We start from the raw sequence: 18,992 nt of genomic DNA, 5'->3' as shown, positions 1-18,992 counted from the left end.
GGGAAAAGACAAGATGGGCGGGGCTCTCGCGCTGCTGAGGTGCTGAGGCGGTGTCTCTGTGGCGGCCATTTTACCCGCTGGCGGCCATCTTAGGCATGTCAATCACCCCGGCGGCCACGTTGCTGAGGCTGCTGAGGCTGCCCGGCTCCACCGCCGTGGGAAGGGCTGCTGGGGTCCGCTCTGCCCAGCCTTCCTGACTGTACAAGGCCTCTAGGTAACCCTGTCCCTGCAGGCTCCCCGATGGGCTCTGGCACGCCGCTTCAAAGGAGGAGCTCGTCCTGAGGAGAAAGAGAAGTGCTTGCAGCTGCCCGAGTCATGAATGGCTGGGATGCAATCCAACCCATACTGTGGCTCCTGGAAAACGTCTTCCATGCACAAGGGAGAAAACAAAATGCCCCATGCCCGTGTAAGTGAGGTGGCGAAGGGCCACAAGGAACAGCTACCAGCGAGAGAAGCACAGGTATTAATTGCAACTGACATGCCGGAGTCATTCGCTTTTCTCTCAATGTGCAAGAATGACAAAAAGCAGGTCGTGAGTGTAGCTCACATAGAAGATTTGGCCGCTGCCATTTCAGCAGGTTTATTCCCCTGGCTGAGTCCTGTCACCGTGTATGGCAGTGAAGACCTGCTGCTTTCTAGTGCTTCATGTGGTTTGTCTCAAAGGCCTTGGGATCTTTTCCTGTTTCTTGTTGTCTTTAAAAATGTGCATGTGGCTGCTGGCTGAATGTTGGTTTCGTAATTGATGGACGTGGTCTTGGCAGTCTCCTTTTTAAGAGCCATTGCTTGTCACATAAATATCATCTATCAGTGCCCGTTGTCTTTATAGCGATCTTGAGCAAACAGTTTTATTTCCAATCAGGACATCACACATTGATCTAAACACTCATCTGTAATGGATCAATTTACATTAGGAGAGCAGTATTGTAGCATTGCTGTTCATTATATTGAAAGAAGTATATGCTTAGTTACAGGCTAAAATCAATTAAACAGCCCCGTGCCTTTTGCTGCGAGAAAGTCAACAAGCCAGTCTGTCTTGGACAATTATCCGGCTACAGCTCCTTAAAAATAGGGCTTGCAGCATCACCGCCTTCCTCCGAGTTCTTGCTTTCTCCTTCAGAGGCCTCTCCTGCAACGTTCTGCTTGTTGTGCAGCCTGGTGAAGCACTCCCACGAGAGCAGCGCAGGCAGCGCTGGGGCTGCTGTGACGGAGGCGCCTTTCTCAGGGTCATGCATCCAAACGGGAGCCCGCGCTTGCACCAGAAGGCTGCCTGAGAGGGTGTGATGGGGCATGTGGGGGATGCTGAGAAACACAGAGGATGCCGTTTGCATCTTCATGGGTGAGATCATTATCTCCAAGCGGCCCTGATTTGAGGGGAGGAGAACAGGAGGAGCTGGGAGAAATGTGTACGTTGCTCTGCTGTTTCTTGCCTTGCTGCAAGAGAAGACTGCAAGGAGTGCCGGAGGCTTTCTGACAAAGGGAACGTGATTCCAGTGGGTGATGTAGCTGCAGAGAGAGTAGGAACCTGCAGTTTCAAAATCAAAACACACAGGGGAACTGCAGGGCAATGCAAGGATGGGATTTGAGGAGCACGTCTCTCGGGGCTGGTGTGGCGGTGGCAGAGTAAGGTGTTACCTTCCCCAGCCCCTGCCAGAGACCAGTGTCCCTGGTGGCAGAAGGGAGCACGTGCTGGTGCCCTGCATGCCACTGCTGTCACCACGGCAGGGCAGGTGAGCCTGTGGCCATCATGGTGGTGCTGTCTGTAATCCGGAATTTTCACTTTGCCATGTGCAAAAGCTGTGATAAACAGGTAAAAGTGGTCAGCAGGGCTCGGTTCTGACTGAGGAGCGACCTTATTAATGTTTATAAATATATAGAGGGTGAGCGTCAGGAGGATGGAGCCAGGCTCTTCTGGGTGACAACCAATGATAGGACAAGGGGCAATAGGTTCAAACTGGAACACAGGAGGTTCCACTTAAAGATGAGAGGAAACTTGTTCCTGGTGAGGGTGCCAGAGCCTGGCCCAGGCTGCCCAGGGAGGTTGTGGAGTCTCCTTCTGTGCAGACATTCAAACCCGCCTGGACACCTTCCTGTGGAACCTCAGCTGGGTGTTCCTGCTCTGGTGGCGGGATTGCACTGGATGAGCTTTTGAGGTCCCTTCCAATCCCTGACATTCTGGGATCTTTCTTTGTGGTCAGATGCCCCCCATGACCTGGTAGGCCTGTGCTGCGGAGGACATGTACAGCCTTCCTGGTTTATATATGTACATGTAGATATGTGGTTTTTTTGCTTGAGACTTTGCCTACTCCTCTACCAGCCAGGCCGTTCAGCCGTTTTCTTACTCTTTCATTACACGCACAAAACACTGCTGCAATGCTAATAATAATAATGAGAGGGAAGGAATAGCAGATATTACAAAGCTTATTAAGAAATTGATCTTTCTTTTTGCTCTTGAATAAAGAGGCAGACCTCGAAACTACTGAAGCCATTCAGTTAATTAGTTATTGGCTCTCTTGAGTGATTATATCCACCCTGGTTCCACCAAATTCAGCAGGTCTTGTGCTGGTCAATTAGCCTTTGGCATCTGGGAAGGGGAATGCTTCATTCAGGTTTTCTCAGAGCCTGTTTATGTAGCATAAGGTGGACTGAACAGGACAGGTTCCCCATGGGCAGCAGGGGAACTTACTGGCACTTGCAGCCTGAATCCCGCCCTTGAACTGACACCAAAGGCCATTTTTACCTGTGCCCCAGCCCTCTGGAAAGGTGGATGCAGTTAAGTGGAAGAATCTGTGCCAGGGACCGCACCACAGGACAGCCAAAGAGAGAGGGGTTTTGGAGAGCCGCACTCATTTCCTCCAGCACCACCTTCACTCGGTTTGCAGCGGGGTCTGGCTCTCCCACGGGCTGAGCAACACCACCAGAACCTGAACCACGGCTTTTTGCTGGCTGCATGGACAGATGCCCTGTTGCTCGGTCACAGTTGGTCTGCAGGCTCGCTAATCACCCGTGCTCCCATTCCTTCGGCATTTCCAGGGCTATGCAGAGCGAAGCAGCTGATGCCGTTTAGTGGCTTTTCCTCCAGAGTGCTCAGTCCTGCCTTCACTGCTCTGGCTTGCCAAAGGACTCCAACACTTGCATTGCTGTGATGCAGACCCTGTAATAATAGTTGGTTACTTTGAGAGAATTCGGTTCAGATTTTAAAACCTCATCAAATAGTTAATGACTGACTATTTCAACACAGCAGTTCCTGCAAGACTTGGGAGAGAAGAGAGAGAGGGAGATGGAAAAGTTATTCATGTCCCATCTGTCTGGAACGCTTGTCCCCTCCCTCCCACCCACTGAGTCACTTCCTCCCTTTATATCTCACTTAAAATTTTTCCTTTCCCCTTTAGTTTATGATTAACAGGCAGTCACCCTCTGCAATTTTTTTTTTTTTTCCTGATGCAATATTAGTTCTGGTTCTATGGATAAATAGAAGTTATTGTCTTGCAAATGCATGTATGGGGTGAAATGCAGTGTATAGTGCATATGTAGCCATGTAAGCAAATATATCAACCACTACAATATGCAACTGGTGATACAGCCTTCCAAACCAATGTACTGCCACAGTTATTTTGTTCCTGCTGCCCAAAACACCATGGGCAGGTGTTCATGTTGAACTGGGAGGTGAAGGTATTTTAGGGCAGCTGCTGCCAGTCCTGAATGGGGTTTGCTCAGCTCTGGGACCTGACCCAGGTGGGTGTGTGGGATGAGGCTTAAATGCCTCCAGGTGTGTTTGTGAGGGGGGAGGGTTGGCTAGCTCAGCTGATTGTCCAGGCTTAAGAGGGCTGTCTTTTAATTAGTAGGTGGTGAAGAATTTTGGAGAAGAGTGTTCTGCAAGGTAAGAGGATGAGGTGGTGTCCTAGGCAAGGAGCTCTGTGGGTGAGTGCTGACCTGAGTACCTCCAACCTTCTGATGGAGGAGCAGGAATGGCTGCAGAAGAGTGTGCTGGTGAGTTTATGTGGGAGGCAGCCAGGGTAAGGAGAAGGAGCCTGCATGCTCCTTGAGCAAGGCTGTGAGGAAGTACTGGTGAGCTGTAGGCTGTGGAGTAGGTGAAAGCTAGTAAGGGAATTTGAATCTCCTTGACCATGTTATTTGGGGTTTCCCAGTGAAGGAAGAGCATGTGGCCCTGTGTTTTGTACTGCAGAAGCCTTGTATGTGTTCTACCTTCTTGCACACAGTTCAAAAATGGGTGTTTTATCTATATGGTACCTGTACTGTGGTGGTACAGGGAAGTTTTGCTCTTCATGGATGTCAGGTTGACACCACTTGGGGAAAAAAAAAAAAAAAAAAAAAATGTTTTGAAGATGAACATTTGAGCAACTACATGTGACTGGAGGAACTCCCATCCCAGACAAACACCAGCGTCACTGTGTTCAGCTACTAGTTGCCCTCCTCTTTTGTAATCTCCCTTTGTAACAAGATCCCACCAGCTTTTCTGTTTCCTGTCAGCTGGCCATAAGCTGATGGGTGATGCAATAACCCAGGTGATGCGTCCACTTTGGGATCCGCTGAAGGCTGTGGCGCAGATGTGTCCCAGAGCCTCTGCAAAGAGCCAGCTTGGCTCCTGCTGGAGGCTTGGGCTGCGTGCGGGTCCTGTGGAGCCCTGGGATGGCTCCATGCCAGCTTCCCAGCTCCAGCAGCTCGCTGCGGGGTGCCCGGCCTGCTTCTGTGTTGGGCTGGCATGGGTCCAGCAGCGCTTGTTTTGGCTCTGACTCTGTGTCCCGTGAAAGCAGCAGTCCTGTCCCCTTTATGTAGAGGTGGGACTGGGCTCAGGAGCTGTGGCCAGGCCTCTGAAGTGTCTCTGTTCTGTACACAGTGGGTGATGGTGCAGGTGGGCTGGGAGAGGTCCAGGAACCGAGGGTGGGCCTGTATTTGCTGGAACTTCACGGATCATGGACCTGTGTGCACTGAAACCCCAGTAGTTTCCCTTGAAGAGCAGGGCTGGGGAGGAATACATGGGTCTTGTGGTTTTTATGACACCTAATAGGAGACTGTAAAATGGCCATTGAATTTTATTGCATTTGTGGAGACTTGATGAGTCCAGGATGGTGTGATGTGTTACTGGGAGCTGAATAACTGCTGGTGCTGATGTAGCCGAGTAGTTTTTTGAAAGTGAAGTTTGTTAGCTTATTCTCCCATGCCTTTACTCTGATGGGTAGTTGTGCATTCTTTAGAGATTTCTTCTTCCAGCATATTTTTGGAAACAATTTTACACATATGCCTGCGGGGACGGTATAGCTGCCCTTGTATTATGGGGCAAATGCAATCAGTATTTAATCTGCCCTAGGGCAACCTTTGGAAATAAGACAATAGCCACAATTGTTTATTTTCCTAAGAGATGTTAATGATTAACTCTGAAAAGAAAAGTAATTCTTCTACCTGTCCTACATAAACTTTTGTAGATGTACGCAACAGTGAGATATCTTTAGGTAGTATACGGCTTGCAAAAAGCTAAGCTTTGTAACATTACTGATTTGGCTACTGGAGAACTACTTCAGCCTAAGATTTTTAGTGCTGCCAGCTGGCAAAAGCGATCATATATGTAAAACCTTAAGCTGAGCCAGAAAAACCTGAGTTCAAATCTCTTGCCAGAGATTATAGGATAGAATGATTAACCTTATTTTATATTTTTGGATAACTATCAAGTGCCCGAATATTTATAGTAATAAATGTCTTCCATATGTGCTGATGCTGCATCCGTGGAGTGCAAGAGAATGATACAGTTATTGTCTTACTTGAAGATGCTAATTATAGCTAATCCTATAGGCACATGAATCATGGAACGCTGGCCCAATTTCTGCCAGCTTCTTTGAGATGCATCTGACTTTGCTCATGTGAGCAATGCAGGTCAACAGAGAGCTCAAGGCAAAATTCCACGAGTGCTGGGGATCCTGAGCTCTCTTTTCAGAAGAGATGCAGGCACTTGATATTTAAGCACTTAAAGCTGCAGGTGGGCACTTTACCAGCTTATACCTTCTCAGACTTACTAGTAGGTGCCTGGATGCATCAAGATGCTGCTGAAAGTATCATCTTGAACCTACAAGCCATTGTCATGTAGCCCTGTCATCCTCCAAGTCAAAATTGGCAGGGCGCTCTTAAATTCCGGAGTTAATTTGATGCCTGCTAGACTGGTGCAATAGCCATGCCTGGAGCAGTGCTGGGGCCCGTCGGGCTGACGCAGGATGGTACTGAGGGCACTCAGCTACTGTGGAGATAGTGCTTCTCCAGGGACGTGGTGGCTTACCAGGTCAGCTCTTAAACACACCTTAACGTCATAAAACCTCTTCAGTGCGTGATTGTAGAGCTGCTCTCCAGTTGGTTCGCAAAAGCAACAGAGGAACTGTGTGAAGGTTATAATGTTGTAATAAGGTGGCTATAAAAACACAGAAAGACTAAACCAACGTTCCAGTAGTTTTCCCTTGAAATAGAGGTAAGCCCGCCCAGACGTCTTCCTTTTAAATACTGACTACTGCATCTGTTTTAAACCAAAAATAATACCTTTTGATGGGAAAAGTTTCAATAACATTATTTGTGCATTTTATTGGGGTGGAGGTTGCAATTATTAGAGTCACCAGGAATTTCAGACATTTAAACACAGCCTTTATTTCTCCAGAGTAAACCACATCCCCGTGCAATTATTCTTCTATCTAAATGCCTTCAAACCAAGTCCTAAACCAGATCTGACGTTGGTTGCTGGTGGTCCTTCTTGCAAATCAGCCCTTGAAATGAGTGTGCGGGGCTGAACAAATCCCAAAGAGATTGGGCTGGTCCTGGGGGATGCTGAGGGAGGCAGAGCTGGTGCAGGATGCAGCATCCAGCCCTGGGTAGGTTCTGTGGCTCTGAGCAAGCTGTTCTCGCTCTGGTCAGGTGCTGTAGTCTGGGCCCTGCAGACTTTAAAAGAGTGAGGAGAAGGGTTTGGCTGGTCACCGAAACTGCCCCTTTGGCCATGGGATCTCTTTATGGCTTTTCTTTCAGCTGGCTTCTCACCAGGAAGCAGACAACTGCATCTGTAGCAGAGAATGGGCTTGGCTCAACAGCCAGAACGCACCCCTCTCCATGCTCCCCAGCAATGTTGCCCCCTAATCTCTTAAGCAAATGGTTTTGGAACTTTAATTAAAAAAAAAAAAAAAAGACATTCCCCTTTGTATTCTGGCCTCTCTCCATCCTATATTGGCAGCACAGGGGCTAGGCATTTGAGCACTTTCAGTTTCAGTTTCTTGATGCTTCCAGCACAGCATAAATAACAATTTGGTTCTAAAAGTCTGTTAAAATTCTGATATCAATGAGAACAACAAACCTTGAAGCCAAAGGAGGTGCCTGCCTTACAGTTTAGCTTGAGACATGAGGAAGTGAAAGTTTCCTCGGGAGGTGACTTGAGACAGCAGTAGGAAAAGAGGAATCCTTCTCACCTGGCCAAGGCAGCTTCCGCAGCTGCCTCTTTAAATCTCTAGCAGATGCTTGCTGGCTTGGAGGGAGCGGGATTAGGCTCATGCTCAAGTGCAAGGATTACAATCATGATTTCTGTCTTCTGCTTTCTGTACTGTCCGAATGTATTTTCCCTAACGTTCCCTATAAGGAAAGTTGCTGTGAAGCCTGAATGATTTATCAGAATGCTGGTATTCCCAGAGAGGGAAGCAGTTGCCATCAGCCCTGAGAGCCTTGGGCGCTTTGATACTGATTGGGATATCAGGGTCTGGGCTTTTGTGACCCTATGTCAGGTACGTGTGTGCCCTCTGCCTTTCCTCAGCGTAGCAGGATGTTGATGTGCCTTCCCCCACCTTGCCAGAAACTTAATTCTCATGAGAAACGTTGTTCTTGCTTATTCTTGTGATGATGGTGAGCCTGCGGTAGCGATGGAGCAGAGCAAAATAAAAGGTAGGTCTCAAGCTGTTGATCATCTGAGGGCAAGCAGGTTCCTGGCAGGACTCTGTGTGTGCTAGGACTTGGACGCTTTTGTCTACATAGCAGGCCAGGTCTTGAGTGCACTGTCAATTAAGGGCAGCAATTCAAAGTGATTCACAGCAGATTACGCCAGCCTGTCTCTTGATGGAGCAGCTCTGGTCCTGCGCCTGCAGGTGCTGCACAGACTGCCAAGCCTGGAGCTAGCCCGCAGTTATGCTGTCAGCCTCGCTTAGATCTAATGCTTTATGACAACTGCCTACCTGTAATGTGATAATGGGCTGAAAACCTCTGCAAAATTGATAGGGTCTCTTGCAAAGAAGGAGAAATTTCTAATGTGGCAGATCTGATCACTTTCTTAAGGTCTACGTAGACTGCAAGGATTTCTTTTCAGCTGGGAGCCTGGTTCTCCTCCTACCCCTGGCAGGAGGGGCAGTTGTGTTGGTGTTTGTGAAGCTGCTGGCCTCCTACTTTCTCCTGGTGGAGGGGGAATCAACCTGTTGCATTTTCAGGCACCTGAAATGTGTTGTTAACTCTGAAACCCAAGATACTGTTGGCTTTTGCCTCCTAGAGCTTCCTGTGTTCTCTGCCTATACTTTTCATGTTCTGGATAAAATAATCTTCTGCGTTCAAGATGTTTCCAGGGCTTATACAATAGGTTTGGTTATGTTTAATCCCTAAAATATAAATTGTTTTTTAGAATGAAAACAGGTAGTGTTATAAATGATGCTCAATATTGTGTAACACAGCCTATATAGGAGCCAGATTCCTACCCACCTTTTACTGGTGTGATCCAGGAATAGTGGCTTTGTGCTAGATCAGTGTTAAGTGAAAGTTGGGCCTAAAATACCCTGACGTAATTTAAAAATCCTTCCAGTTTGTTATCCAGGTAAAGGCACTGTGACTGGGAAGCTGCAGTCATGGGAGGGGTGGTCCCTCTTGCCCCACAGGGGCCCAGGTATGTTCCCTCTTCATAAACGCATGAGCTACAGGCACTTTTCCCCACACCCCCAAGGCAGTTAATGGCACAGCATTGTCACCGTCTTGGTCAGGTTCCTGGCACAAGACTTAATGGCAACAGCAACATATTTTCACAGCCGAAGTGTTGTCATTTTACCTGGTGTAGCTAGCTGCAACCTGTCCTTTTCCAGCTGCTCTGCTTCCATCCCAGCTCAGACAGGCCCAGGACTGGTGTGAGGTGTTGGCAAGGCAGGCACCGCATGGGGACAGCACAACAGCTGTGGTCTTCTGGGGTATTTTAGCTGTTTGGAGACAGGCTAGTGCATGTGGGGTGACTGCTGGGGATAAGTGCCAGGCCTTTTTGCTGCAGGAGGAACAGGAGACTGACCCTCAAGGCATGAGTGGTCCAGCCCTGTCCTTGGGAATGCTGCTGTGAAGCCAGGAACTGGCTCTTGGGGCTGTGGACTGTGCTTTCCAGATCAGAGTCCCCTCCAGAGAACAAGGGGATGTTTACACAGAGCACAACTATCCTAACGGCCTTGTGATAATTATGAGTCTGCTCCCCTACCACCTTCTCACCCTCCAGAATAGAGGCCCCCATGGTAGCACTGACCCTGTGCCATTTGCTGCCACATCTGTGGGCTTATCATGCTTCTTAAAGAGCCCATAAACCCATTAGCTCTGGGTAAATGATCCCTGGGCTGTCTTTAGAATAATTAAAACCACAAGGCAAACAGTTACTCTGGACTATCAGCAACATATCAACAAAACTTGTGTCTTGAAATGTGTGTTCAATTTCTTGTTATTAAAAGACAAGGAGCCATATGTGAAACATTATCATGCATCTTTGTGAAATTAGCGGAACTATTTGAACAACCATTTTGTCTCTACCAAAACAGTGTCTTTTTATTATTATTATTTCATACTGTGTAGGAAGGTGAGAGCGCCTTCAGAAAGCAGGAGAGCTCTGACTTGTGTAGTCCCTGACTATACCTGCTTGCTGTGCAAGAGGTGGATTCTGTCTGAGAAGCTCAGGCAATGCTGGTCAAAAATGGGGAAAGAGAAGCAAGGTGAAGAGTCCTGAAATTCAGGAGACTCTGCTGCTTTCATCTGACTGCTTAATTGCTCTACTTTGAGTGAGGCTTTCACAATACTTACCAAATGCAGTTCCTGTTAGGGTCAATAAAAGTCTGACTGTTTATTCAGTGGGAAAAGAGACCAATGCTGAGTGTGCTTTGAAATTCCCACCACTTATGGTTAGGAACATATGCTAGAAAAGTGATGTCCCTTTTGACTGCTTATGAAATTTCAAAACAGCATTAGACCTTTAAAAAAATAAAATCTGATCCCTAGTTTATTGAACTGGCATTCTGAAAATGTCACTAAATCCACTTAAGGGTCAGGTTTTCTGAAGAAAAGGAAAAAAGGAGCTGTTTCTGATCAATAGTGACCAGTAACTGTGAGCAAGGTCAACATATGGCATACAACCAGGTTTAAAGGAAAACATGGGGTGAATTGTTTTGTCATTAATGGACATTCAACAAAACCTTCCAAACCCCCAAATTATTTGTCTGTTTGGAAGTGCATTTGGCTATTGACACTAGCATAAAAGTCTCTCCTGTGGACCAAGTGCCTTTAGTGCTGGCTTTGCATGGCATACAGAGTATTTCTAACTTTTAAGGGATGTAGTTGGGGTCTTTTTAGTCTGTGTCTGGTTTTGTGCATGTCTGTTTTCAAGGGTGTTGAAAATGAGTGTGATCGTATTTGGAGAAGATGATCATTAAAGAAAATGCCAGTGCTTCTTGCCAGGCTTAGTTATCAGCCAAATGGATTGAGCTAAAGCAAACAAAACTGAAATAAATATGAAATCAGTTGATTTAATCTGCTTAGTGAAATTGAGCAACATCCCTGATCGTCAGAGCTGAATCAGCAAATATAAAAAAACCCAAAGCCAGTCAACCCTACACTTACAACCCACTTGAGGTTTTCACGCTGACAGCCTAGTCGCTAAGTATATATGGTCCTCCCACTACTGGTTTGTCTGAGTCTCGGGTTATATTCAGGGATATGACTGTATCACTAGCCTTGCGATCTTAGCTTGATTTGTCTTTTTATAACTGAACGAATACATTGGAACTTTTTTACTGTGCCAAGTATTTCTGCTAGAAAATATTCTGGAGGATTCATGTAATAACAAACATGTGAAGGATTTCTGATATGAAAGAGTCTTGCTTATATTAATATTTTAGCTCCAGAGTGAGATTAACTTTGTTCTACAACCGCTTAAAATCTAAAGTCATGTGCCTTAAATTGTGCAGTGGTCAGAATTAAAGGCTCTAGGTACATCTGTGCTATAAACGGTAGGTTTAGCATACATAGTGATATGAAATATGAGCCCTGGTTACAAACACTCGTCTCTCTTCTTTATTAATATGGATAAGTGGCTTTTCTTCTTTTTCTGGAGAGCTGTGGATCCCGACTGAAATTTGACGTTTTACTTTTCTGAGAGGATCTTTTGCAGATCCTTTCAGAAGCGGCGCACAAGTGCCTAAGGTGATATGGACCGAGCTGAAAATCAAAAGACAGAGAAGCTGCAGAATTAGCTATTCAGCTATGCTTGTGTATTAACAGCTGTTAATATGTAATTTCCACTGGTAAATAAATGTATACTCATTGGTTTGTACGTTATGATTTGGTGTCTCTTTCTCTGATACATTACACAGTGCCAAATGCGGAGAACTCAGGATTTCTGCTCTCTGGAAAGGGAACTGAACAAAAATGCTTTCAGAGACACCTTCCGAGTCTGTGGCAAATAACACCTTTAGCTTTTATGGTGATACAGTAAACTGCAAACATGTCTCTAAACTTGATGAATTATTACTGTTAGCAAAAGATAGACGTGTTTTGGGGTGACAGAGAGCAATAGAGTGCCTGAGAGCCATTACTTTGTGTTAGGTCTGGAGGCTCAACAGCCTTTAGAAGAGACTTCCCTTGCATGAAATCAAGCTAACTTGCGAAACACAGGAAGCTTTCTGGCCTCACCAAACCATCTTTTGTGCCCAGCGCTGGCAATGCTGCCGTATTAGAACTGAGGAAAGGGCAGTGCCAGATGCCTGGCGCTGCCCCATCTTGCCACCTTTCTGAAGATGCCATGGCGAGAAGTGTGTTCCGCTTTTCCCTGAGCAGGGCTCAGCTTGAATAGTGCACCTTGTCCCCTGTCCTTCTGCTGCTATGGGGTATTCCGTGTGCCACTCACCAGTGAGTGTACTGCAGCCCGTGTTTCCCCGGCACAACCGTAAAACATCCCCTCCCATCACCCATACTGTAGTGCAACTGCTAATTAATTGACAGGGCTGTGCAGGAGAGCAGACTGAACAGTGTTTGTCCTTGGCAGGACACTGCATTTCTAGCCTTAGAGAAATAAACAGGGAGAAGAGTCAGTGCAGAGAGAGGGAAAAATCCATCAATCTCTTAAAGGATAAATCTCTACCTTCCTTCTTTTATATGACCTTACTGGGTACCTAGACACTGGAACTAGGTCTGTTTGCCTATGCAAGACAAGATGTGCTCTGGGTGTGGTGCCTCAATATGGGCATCTGGGAGGAACAGCAACTTCATCAATGTATCCATAATACATTATACATTATCCATTATTAAGTGCCTGAAATATAAAATATTATAGTTCCTGAGGGTGAGGTGCGGGGACAAAGTTAACAGTCAGAGTCCAAGAAGCTGCAGTTTGGCTGTGGTTGCAGTGGAGATACCAGCCTGGAAAACTGCCCAGTGTGCTGTTACAAGAGACCTATAATTAGCACGTGACTGCTGCTCGTAGTGTAGCTGAAGGTAATCAGAATGTGACAAAAAGCATCTCTTCTCAGTTGTTGCAGGCTTTTGGTCTTTAGCTCCTTACAAAGCTGTGGGTAGTCCTTTAATTAAAGCTCCCAATTATGCATTTGACAGAGATCCTGTAGGCCAGCAAGCTGTAATGTTAAATGCCAATTGATTATGGAATGTCTCTGCAACTTTGCAGGCCTGTGATCCACCCCATATCAATATTATAGTTGGATGTCTTCTGCAATTGTGCGTAATCAGTGTCTTATTAAATCTACAACATCCCTGTTAAATTATGTGCTGTGCTTAATAGATTCTGGAGAGCTGGATCTTGGTGTAAGTGCAATGTGTATAGGGAAGTGGAATTAACTATAGGGAGAGGAATGCTTAAACTTCATCTGGGGACACTGGGGTATCTCTGGGCAAACAGATCCTTTGAGATGGTGGAAAATCTGGCCTAAAAATGTATTCCTGTGTTTGGGTAGCTGTACATCGATAGATGCTCAGTTGTACTTGGTATTTGTAGTATAGGCACCTGGAATTAAAGTGTGTGGAGGCTTCCCATGCTCTGTTGCAGCAAAGTTTCAGGTTGTTCTGGGTGAACCTCAGTATGAGGCAGGAGAGGTCTGATAGTGTTGCAACTGTATCAATTCACAGAACATATCACAAATATGTTTGTGTTTTAGAAAGAAAAGATGTGTCTAGAAATTATCTCTTAATTTGTGTTTATTATAATAGTGTAAAAATGCGTGCTCAATTGCTGCCAAATTGCTATAATTTATTACGTTATACCTTGAACAACTGGCAAAAATGCATACATGTTAGAGCTAAACCTGAACTAAACTTTGTGCCTGAGAGTACCTATGTTCTGTGGGAGGTCAGGTACAGATCTGAGGCACTAGGTGCTTTGCAATAACAAGTCCTGTGGAAGAGTCTGGATGCTGACAGAGATGCTCACCCCTTCAAACACTGAATGTTGGTCAGGACTGTCAGAAGTGCACTTGCAGGAGTTCTGCTGTCTCACTGCTACTCAGACATAGGCATATTTGTAGCTTTTTTTATAGTTCTTTCATATATTTGAAGGTGTATCTCCAGGTATTAAGAAGATAACTGTATCTGTGCTGAAGTTCTAGCCAGAACGTATTTTTTCCTCCTACACTTGTTTGTTAGGGGATTTCATTTTCCTGTTCCTATAACATGAGCTTTAACTCTTAAGTCACACCAGCAAGTCATCAGGAGAACTAGTGTTTAGACTGTACTAAAGCAATAAATACGCTTACCCTGTGGACCACTATAAAGCTGGGAACCTAAATTTGTAGCTATTTCCAAGTAACTCCAGCAGAAATCTCCCACTGAACCAGGAGCATCTCCGCTTGCTCAGAGCAGGGTGGTCCCAATGGGCTGTGCTGGGATTTCTGGGTGCACCTGGTGGCTGAGCACACATCTGCAGTGCAGTAGCCCTTAGTGCAGCTGTGGCAATGTTAATCTCCAATGGCCTTTCAGGTTCCGGGAGGGGATGTGAAAAGTCAACATAGCCTGAGGAGATGGTTAAAAGGATAGTAGCAAACAATGGAGAGTTTGGTGAGGTCCCACCTACAGCCTGACTTGTTGACACGGTCCAGCTCTGTGTGTGGTGGTGATGGACTCCTGTGTTCCCTCCAGCACAGACACCCCCAGGTCCCTCTGGAAATGCTCCCACTGGGTGCTTGGCTCCCTGCACAGGCCTTTGGGCTGCTGGTGAGCAAAGACAGTTCTGTTGCAAAGCCAAGTCCCTCCCTCCTGTGTGGAGGGTCCTTGTGCATCCCCAGAAGCCGGAGCCATCGTCTCCTTTACAAATCTTTTCCAAAATCCCTGCTTCAGCCTGTGTTTTGGAATTTATTGCTGCCTATTTCGCATGTGGAGAGGGGGGCAGTTGTTATTATGTTTGTCCATGTCAGAGTTACCTGTTGTCTGGCACGTGTGGGCTCTAGCCCTTAGCAACTCCTAGCAGTTTCAGTATGTCAGAGTGCTTCTTGGTCCAGGAGTTTTCTAACATCCACAAGCTGGCAAGGGGCAGATTCCACAAAGTGCCAGCCAGCACAGCAGTATTCCTCAGGAAGCCAAGGAGTTCACAGCCAGAGGTGTTTGTGTGGGACCAGCCTGCCCTCAGTTGGGTTCACAGCCTTGGAGAGGGGGAAGTGGACAACACACTCTTCTGCTTCGTGCTCCAGCTGGCCTCACATCCCCCATTTAGCAGAATAGGTACTTTTAATGGGATTTCGAATCAAGGATCACAAATTACTTGCAAAATGATTTGCCCGTATTAAGTTGCACTTTAGACTTTCATTCTCAGAGGTGAACACTGGTATATTTATGATCTTCCAAGAGAGAAAAACAGAATTTAATAGAACTTGCTAAATAGAGCAAATGAGACTGCAATACAGCCTCTCTCTGTTATATATTAATCTGATGTTATTAAGTGTTAACTTAACAATGTATTGTATGGACAGCTAAAAGGGGCCAGGAAAAGTCTCTGTGTCAAACATGTAAACAGCTAGGGTTGTTTGGTTGTTTTTTTTATTGGAATCATTAACTGCACTGCAGTTAAATCCTTTGTTTTCATGGATGGTTTAAATTAAATTACCAAATTGTATTTTTTTTTAAAAATGTGGTTTTAGTACATATCAAAAGGTTCAATAGAATAATTTGACTGAATGTCTATTTAAAAGGTTTCATAACTTTAAAAAATTTGATTTACTCAAATTTCCTCTGGTAAAAAGCTGGAATTGTCTGAGGCTGGTTCAGGGGAAGCATATTTAACGCATCATTTTTGGTGACACTCATAATGCAGTCCAGTGGTATTCAGTCATTTTAAGCACATGCATAAGGTGAAGATGCACAGAAATTGAGAATGTGCTCCTGAGCTGGGCCCTGTGTGACTTCTATTGAATTTCAAATACTTGGGTATGTAACACCACAGGTTTTCCAAGGGAGCGCTAAGCTAGTATCTGCGGCTAAGCAGAGAGCAGATTTAATGATACAAGGATAGATATCATTAAACTGTAGAGCATTACACACCAGCCTGAGGAGATTCCCCCTGTGGCTTTTGCTGCAGCTCAAAGCCCAGGCACTGAGTGTTTACGGGTTCCCTATCGATGCAGGTCCCCTTTTCACGACACACACTCCTGCACGTACACCTGGCCATTGCTGCCTTCCCCATGTGCATGCGGGGCAGTTCAATAGCCTATGTTTGTGGAACGAGCTAATTTAAAACCACGTGCATTTATCTCTTATATAAAATGTGTTTATATCGTTCTTATGTACTTTTATATAAAAGTTACATCAAGCCATCCTGAGCCCTGGTAACAGCACCTGCTGGGTAGGACAGGCTGCTGGGCTCCATTGGCTGGAGTTAAGGTAGAAGCTCCTAACCTGAACGTGTCACTGGCTGGCCAGTAAAGTACCTGCACAACTGTGGCAAAATACTCTACAGCTCTTTTTCTGTCTTTTTGTTGCTCTTCTTGGGGTTTTTTTGAGTCTTAAATGTAGAAGCGCTTTCTGGAATTGGTCAGTATGGAAGTATGTTGCCCAGGCAACTGGGGGAGCTCAGAGCGTTGTTGTGGCAGGAGTTTTGAAAGGGTGATGGTGCAAGAGGTGGTTTGTTTGCCTCTTCCAGAAGCATTGGTGAGAGTTAGTTCTGTCAGGGGTCATGGGTCCCCTGGATGCTCCTACAGCAGCTGCTCCTGCACATCCTCCTAAAGCAGCTGCTGGAGGAGCAGGAAGGGCAGTGGTGGGCAGCAAGAGGTGGAGAAAGAGAGAGACAGAAAGTAATTACCCTCCTTTGCTGGGAGAAGAAATTTGAACAAGACCTAAAGCCAAATATCTTAATGGTTGCAGGTAAAGACGATATAGAACAAAATGTCCCTGTCCTTTCCTCCCCTTTCTGAGAATACTTCAAAAGGAACGAAATGGGCAATCAGTAAATGATTCTGCAAAATACATTCCTGATCTATCATCAAAGTCAAATGAAATTACCTCAACAATTTAGAGATTAGGAGCATTGTGGAGCTCTAGCCCTCCCTTGGGGGAGGTACACCCACAGTTTGTATTTACCAGTACACAGAAGTACAATTTGTCTCAGTAGGAGGTGGCAGGACTTTCCAGGCAGGGTTGGGTTCCCTTCAGGAGGGTCTGGGACTTGGTCAAAAGGTGCTCCTGGGGGCTGTGTTTGATGGTATGGGTAAGGTCAGTGTTTCTTCTTTTTAAATTTCTTTTTAAGAGGAGTAGCAAGGTACTACAGAGCTATATTTTAGCAACTTTGTCCTTCTCAGTACTAGAATGGAAGCCCACTCTGTTTGGCAATAACATAAGTGTTTATAAATGCTTATTTGCTGATAGTGTGTGCAAAAACCCTTGCTGGTCTGCAGGGTGGGGGAATAATTGAAACAAATATATCTGTATTTTTATTCCCCACTGCTTTCTGTGCACAGAGGCAGTTTCCCGCCCTCTCCAGCTCTCTCCAAGGGGTATATAGAAAAGCTTTGTTGAAAGATGCTTGGAGCAAAACACGGAATTTGGACTATCCCATGATTGGTGGATATTCTAAGTCAAACCCAAATAGTCCATTTCCCGCCCCCCCTTACAGTTAGTACTTTTTTTTTATTGCATGTCTTAGAGGGTGGAAGTTCTTCCCTTGGCTGACTTCAGGATTTGCAGCTGCTTCCATCCAGCTGGAAGGGCTGGAAGGCTGGGGTTGCTGTTTTATGGAGGTTGCAATCCTCTTGCACCATGCAAGGCCAAATCCTCCTCTTGTGCACTCACAATGACCATGGAGTTAATCCCAGCCTACAGTAATTCTGGAAAACTCTGACCTCTAAAACTGATTTCTAGCTGCAGTCCTAAAAGAAGAATGGTTGGCTAGTTTGGTTTTTTCGCACGTGCTTAAGTGCATTTTGCTTTCATTATGGGGTGTCAAGTTGTTAATATTTATGGAGTATACAAAAGAACGAAAATTCTGTTTCGTGTTCAATCTGACATCTTCTGGCACCACAACCCTCTAGTCCTGGTAGCAGTTCTGTTTCAATTCGCAGTACTCTTTCGAGATGAAGTGCTTTAAAGCGTGGTTTGGCTCTGGGGAGGGATTCTATGCAAATAGTATTCAGGGGGTCTGTCTTTATTGTCTCAAATATTAATAATTTCCAGATCAAATGCCATTTGCCTTGAGTTTGTTTTCTTGTTCTTTTCTCCTGTCCTGTCAACTTGGTTAAATGTGTCGAGATGCTTTCAAAGTCAACCTGCGCTTTCCTTGGCAAATGCCACCCTGCGTGGTGCAGTTCTGTAGCTCACTGACCTCTTCCACTCTGAAGTAGTTACCTTTATACAGTCCTAAAATTACATTTGGCCCTTTGAAGGCAACCGTGAAGCTGATGTCGCCCTGGTGACAATGAGCTTGACACCCCTGCTCTAGACAGTCCTTCTCACCACAAGGGTAAAAGGAACTCACAAGTGTGAGTGTTGAAACAGTGCCCTTCAGAAGCAGCAAGAATTGGCTTCTGGGAGCTGTACCGGAGGCGGGTGCACTTGGGCTCCAGGGTCGCGTTTGCAGACATGCAGGATGCTGCGGTCCCGTGAGCCTGCGGTGGGACGGGATTCTTGCCTTGCTCTTGGAAAGCTCTGCCTGACCACGCACCGGCACTCGTCCAGATCTGCTCAGCCCAATCCAAATTTGTTGAGGTTCTCCCGAAGGATCGCTGGGGGCTGATGTCATTGCTGGCATTGTGCTGAAGTGCCTGGCCCTGGAGGCCTCTGCAGCTCCAGCAGCACAGCCGTGTGTGCTGACAGGGCTGAACTGCTACTGCTTGGAAGGTTCTTGGGTCAATGGAGCTTGTTCTTGTGGAAACAAAGGAGGAAGACAAAAGCCACCTTAACACTGCCTTTAACTGTGTGCATTTTATGGCTCGGTTGCAAAAATAATCAAAAAGTATCAACAAAATTCTCCAGAAAGCTGAGAGGAAGGAGAGATTATTACTGAAAAGGGTATTTAATTCCCTTGTTAAAACAACCTATGGATCTTCAGAAAGTGATGGACCATTGAATGCTGCAAACTGTGTCCCTTGCAAGCACAGGTGTTCAGAGAATCCCAGAATCACAGAATGTCAGGGACTGGAAGGGACCTGGAAAACTCATCCAGTGCAATCCCCCCATGGAGCAGGAACACCCAGATGAGGTTACACAGGAAGGTGTCCAGGCGGGTTTGAATGTCTGCAGAGAAGGAGACTCCACAA

The 18,992-nt window shown here is 46.0% G+C and overlaps 1 long non-coding RNA gene across 1 annotated transcript in view; it reads left to right on the top strand.

Moving 5' to 3' along the window:
- Window positions 1-77: 77 nt before the first annotated feature.
- The window catches only part of LOC139828376 (uncharacterized), a 45,970-nt gene continuing 27,055 nt past the window's right edge, over window positions 78-18,992 (top strand). The window contains exon 1 of the long non-coding RNA XR_011739893.1: window positions 78-460. This is a non-coding gene — a long non-coding RNA (uncharacterized lncRNA). The remainder of the gene's footprint in view (window positions 461-18,992) is intronic.

Source organism: Patagioenas fasciata, chromosome 7 (assembly GCF_037038585.1).
Source record: "Patagioenas fasciata isolate bPatFas1 chromosome 7, bPatFas1.hap1, whole genome shotgun sequence".
Taxonomy (NCBI): Eukaryota; Metazoa; Chordata; class Aves; order Columbiformes; family Columbidae; genus Patagioenas; species Patagioenas fasciata.
Note: the sequence above shows the minus strand (reverse complement) of the source record. Positions and strands in the feature narration are given on the sequence as shown.